Here is a 6,028-nt window from a genome sequence, read left to right as displayed (position 1 = left end):
TTGTGGTGTGAGTAGTGTATGTGTGATACTGCAGCCTGTGGTGTGCGCAGTGTATGTGTGATACTGCAGGCTGTGGTGTGAGTAGTGTATGTGTGATGCTGCAGGCTGTGATGTGAGTAGTGTATGTGTGATACTGCAGGCTGTGGTGTGAGTAGTGTATGTGTGATACTGCAGGCTGTGATGTGAGTAGTGTATGTGTGATACTGCAGGCTGTGGTGTGAGTAGTGTATGTGTGATACTGCAGGCTGTGGTGTGCGCAGTGTATGTGTGATGCTGCAGGTTGTGGTTTGAGTAGTGTATGTGTGATACCGCAGGCTGTGGTGTGAGTAGTGTATGTGTGATACTGCAGGCTGTGGTGTGAGTAGTGTATGTGTGATACTGCAGGCTGTGGTGTGAGTAGTGTATGTGTGATACTGCAGGCTGTGGTGTGAGTAGTGTATGTGTGATACTGCAGGCTGTGGTGTGAGTAGTGTATGTGTGATACTACAGGTTGTGGTGTGAGTAGTGTATGTGTGATACTGCAGGCTGTGGTGTGAGTAGTATATGTGTGATACTGCAGGCTGTGGTGTGAGTAGTGTATGTGTGATACTGAAGGCTGTTTGAGTAGTGTATGTGTGATGGTGCAGGCTGTGGTGTGAGTAGTGTATGTGTGATACTGCAGGCTGTGGTGTGAGTAGTATATGTGTGATACTGCAGGCTGTGGTGTGAGTAGTGTATGTGTGATACTGAAGGCTGTTTGAGTAGTGTATGTGTGATGGTGCAGGCTGTGGTGTGAGTAGTGTATGTGTGATACTGCAGGCTGTGGTGTGAGTAGTGTTTGTGTGATACTGCAGGCTGTGGTGTGAGCAGTGTATGTGTGATGCTGCAGGCTGTGGTTTGAGTAGTGTATGTGTGATGCTGCAGGCTGTGGTTTGAGTAGTGTATGTGTGATACTGCAGGCTGTGGTGTGCGCAGTGTATGTGTGATACTGCAGGCTGTGGTGTGAGTAGTGTATGTGTGATGCTGCAGGCTGTGGTTTGAGTAGTGTATGTGTGATACTGCAGGCTGTGGTGTGAGTAGTGTATGTGTGATACTGCAGGCTGTGGTGTGAGTAGTGTATGTGTGATACTGCATGCTGTATGAGTAGTTAGAGTTATTTAGTTGTACATAGTGTTGAGGTGTGAGCAGTGAATGTGTGATACTGCAGGTTGTGGTGTGAGCAGAATATGTGTAATGCTGCAAGCTGTGGTTTGAGTAGTGTATGTGTGATGCTGCAAGCTGTGGTTTGAGTAGTGTATGTGTGATGCTGCAAGCTGTGGTTTGAGTAGTGTATGTGTGATGTTGCAGGCTGTGGTGTGAGTAGTGTATGTGTGATGCTGCAGGCTGTATGAGTAGTCAGGGTTCTTTAGCTGTACATAGTGCTGTGTTGAAGATCCTGTCTGTGCCCTGTGGTGCTGTCAGGAGTGACAGATCCCAGATGGAACAGCTACTGTATGTGAGATTGAGTTTCTCAGCAGAAAAGTCTTTGCCTGCCTTCTAAACGTCTTCAAAAAGCTCCTCTAGATGCTCCTGATCACTGCTACACAATGATAACTCTGTAACACACTGCTTGTACAATTCCTCTATTAATAAAGCCATTTACTGGCTGAGCGATGTGAGGATCAACATGGAACCACCTGAAGTTCAGTCAATGAGACCTGGAGCTCCAAGATCCGAAAATAAGGAATCTTCCGGGAAGCTGGTAAGTCACTCAGTCTCCATATGAGTAATGAGCCCATTCAGGCTATTATTTTCTCATTGTCCATCCATAGTCCTCATCAATGCTAATAGCAGTATATAGTATACGGGATAGTACGATAGTATTCTCCACTGCGATTGGGCTCACAGAGGTTATATGAACTAGAATATATATTTCCTTATTAACAGAACTTATATAAATAGCATACATGTACATAATGATATATATATATATATATATATATATATATATATATATATATATATATACATGTTAAACAAAGCCACATAATCAATGACCACAGAAAAATTATATTTCTTTCCTATGTATACTTTCGTCTACTATATATATATATATATATATATATATATATATATATATATATATACATATATGAAGAGAGATAGTTTTATATATATATATATATATATATATATTTTATTTTATTTTATTTTTTTTACAGACACTTTTATATATTCTTCAGAGATACACACATACATAGACACAAACTTCACAACATGCATTCCCATACACTGTTACACATAAGCACATATCCACAGTCTTACCATACACACATACAATCCATGTACTCACATATACATGCAGAGACCAGACACACAGACTTGTACATGGAGCTGCCTGTAGCTGGGCCTGATGCTCTGCAGTGTTACTCACATCATTACTGCACATTTCCTTACAAGACATTTTTGTTTTGAGAAGCAACCACGTAAAAGTCCTTCCCATAATAAAGAACACACGAGGATCCAGTGATCCTGTGCCAGGCCAGTAGATCTAAGGTCAGCTTGTATGAGATGTGCTGTGCCCTCCTATAGTCTAGGACACGGTGACCCTGTGCCGCATGCAGGGACTTCTCCTGGCAGAGACCTCATTTATACAATGTGCTTGTTTCTAGCGCAGAGTCTGTGTGAACACTGGCCAGCCTCACAGGACATGGCAGCCTGTATGAGAGGCCTAATTATCAGCCTGCTGTGTGTGTATGGGGACAGACCTCCCAAGTGGCCGGGGTCTGAGGGTCGCAGGCAGGGGCTCTGTCTTCTGCCCTCTGCTCCATGGATTTACTGCGGATTATACACAATGCAACCCTTACTCATATATTCATTCATCTCATCATCAGCTTGTAAGATCAGACATTCTCCTCCAGGAACCATCGAAAGAAGCAAATCAGATGCAAAATGAAGACAATTCTTTCATGGAGATTTTTCTAACACAGAAATGCTAACTCCGAATAATGGATGAAACTATTTAGGTTACAAAAATGATACTTTATTTTCACGTATGAACATTTACTTCCGATATATATATATATATATATATATATATATATATTCCAGAGTGCTGTATATTTGTGAAGGGATTTACATAGTACAAGAAAACAAGTGCAATAAACACAAAACTAGCCAGATGACCAACAAGATCCAAGAAGGAAAGGAGCCCCAGCCCCAGATTTACCATTTATATAATTGAATTTTTGGGGCATCGAGACAATACACATACAATTGGATAATATACATATTCTCATCGATCATCATTACCATTAAAATTTCAATTCAGTAAATTCTTTATTATTATAGAACTGAAAATATTTATTCTTATTCGCAGATTACATTTATTGTTATAGGGCTGATATTTATTGTTATTGGCAGATTACATTTATTGTTATAGGACTGATAATATTTATTATTATTCTCAGATTAGATTTATTATAGAGCTGATAATATTTATTAGGAACTTATTTAATATGGTGACTATACTAAACATTTTAATTCCGATTATTTTCCACATTATATTGTGATGGTATAAGGATCGAATGTTTTCTTCCCGCTACAAATAATGTGAATTAGATGTAATTTTTTCTCAGGCTGAAAGTCATTTTAGATTTCTTAAATATTTGTAAATATCCTGTGTAATAACGCATGGTGTGAGCGGTGATGTCTACATGAGATAATATACATGCTAGTCACATAAACACAATGCAGGATATGACACCATGTAATAGCAAATTATAGAACAGGCTCCCTGGCTCCAGGTAATAACTATAATGGGCTGTTATTTTTGTTGATCGCTGAGGTCTGACATCCAGTGACCTCTGACTCAATTAAAATCATTTTGTATCATCCATGAAGGGGAGAATAAAGGGGAACTCTCCCCACCTATGTGATGGATGGTTTATCAGTGCAGATCGCACATATAGCACGGATACTTTATAGACAGAGCCCTGGACTCATCAGGTCATTGCTGCAATCCTAATCTATCCACATCTATCCATAGGATACAATAAGTACATTGTAGCTGTGTCATAATAAGACATAGACATTGCTGGCACCTAATAAAGCAACGACACCGGCTGGAGCACAAGATATGTTATTATACAGGGGCTGCAGACAGAAACCTGGCGACTGTGGGGGCAAAATCTACTCTACATATAGGAGCCTCATAGGAACTCACCTCCCTGATACTGTGCATAATATATAATGTATACCATCGACCAGTACTTTATATATTATTATTATTATTATTATTATTATTATTATTATTATTATTACATGATTAGCATTCCTACAACATAATACTTTGTTATTGCTAATGTGTATACTATATATTTCTAATTTAGGTTTCTGTTTATTGAACTGTACACACAGTAAGAGGTTATGATATATAACAAAATAATACCAAATAATAATAATAATAATAATAATAATAATAAATGAAATATACAATTCATATAAAGGCAAATAATTTAGACCGTAATATTAATATATCTACAAAAAGTCTTGTTTCCGCCATATATTAATCTACTTTGTAAATATAGTCTATATTTGTTAGTTTTATAATCGGATATAGAATGATTTCAGTGTAGAAAAGATTTATTATTATTATTATTATTATTTAATGACGAATGGATTTATTGCACTTGGTTGCATCTCTCTCTCTCTCTCTCTCTCTCTCTCTCTCTCTCTCTCTCTCTCTCTCTCTCTCTATATATATATATATATATATATATATATATTTGTGTGTGTCCAAAATGAAAATAAGAAACGCTAATGTAAATTAATATATATAATCTATCCATCTAATTATTCCATATCTGTCTAACATCGATCCAACTATACATAGATACATAATCGGAGAAGAAAGGAAGGACCGATAAACAGAAGGATAGATAAAAGGAAAGAGAAAAAAAATGAAAGAAAGAAAGAAAAAGAAAGGGAACAATATGAAGACAGATACAATGTCACACTTACGATAATAATAATAGCCTTTTTTGCCTTATTTGCTTTACATAAGGTAATTCTTCCATTGTCAATATTTCCAGCCTTTGCTGTTGTTTCCCAGTATAGGAATTCTTACCGCCTTATTTATCTACATAAATGCTGCCACATTACAGAATATTCCCCATTCTATCTTAAAACTTCCGAAACATTTCACCAAGCATAAATACATTTAAGAACATTTATGGAGATTTTGGTAATAATTGAAATGACATAATATAACTATATATATATATATATATATATATATATATATATATATATATATATTAACAATTGGCGTCTATAGCTTTTGCGTATGGAGGATTTCTTTCTGACCCAGATCCCCCTCCCCCACCAGAATATATCAGAATCTAGTAGAATATAATCCAGGTTTGCATTGGTAATGTAACCCCTGTATTATTGATCCAAACATATTAAAATGGTCTAATAAGATTAATTGTATATGGAATATGGGATTTGCACAGTGAGATGACAAAGCAGGACTGTAATCTGGGGTTTGAGATTAGGGTCTGTGTTGTTTGCCCCCACAATGTCGCCCATTCCTCCATTTCTCTGAGCCAGGTTCCTCTCTAGGGACATCACTTTGTGTAACCTAAAGCTGCACCCAGTAATGCCAGCAGCCTGCTAGGTGACACCATAATACACAGTCATGTCAGGGAATAATAGAGAAATATGTCCTCCTTCCATCCCCTTGTAATAGGATCATCACAGGCAACAAGTGCTCTATTCTCCTGCTAATAATTTACTAGCAGTTAATATTAATTCGCATAAAAGTTCAGCAGGGGAGTTAATCATAATAAACACTCTGGGGGATTAACAGTAACAAGACACGTGGAAATAAAAATATAGGAAAGAATTCGTGGCTGTGGAGAATTCTCATCTTCCTTAATATATAGCATTGCACACACAGGGCTCACACCGGTCACACTTATCTCCTGCCTGCACCGCTATACTGTGCGCTCTGGCGCCACCTGCCGGCTACTGGCGGGATAATGCTCAGGTTAAGGGCATTTCTAGG

Source organism: Leptodactylus fuscus, chromosome 1 (assembly GCF_031893055.1).
Source record: "Leptodactylus fuscus isolate aLepFus1 chromosome 1, aLepFus1.hap2, whole genome shotgun sequence".
Lineage (NCBI taxonomy): Eukaryota > Metazoa > Chordata > Amphibia > Anura > Leptodactylidae > Leptodactylus > Leptodactylus fuscus.
This window is presented reverse-complemented; position numbering follows the sequence as displayed.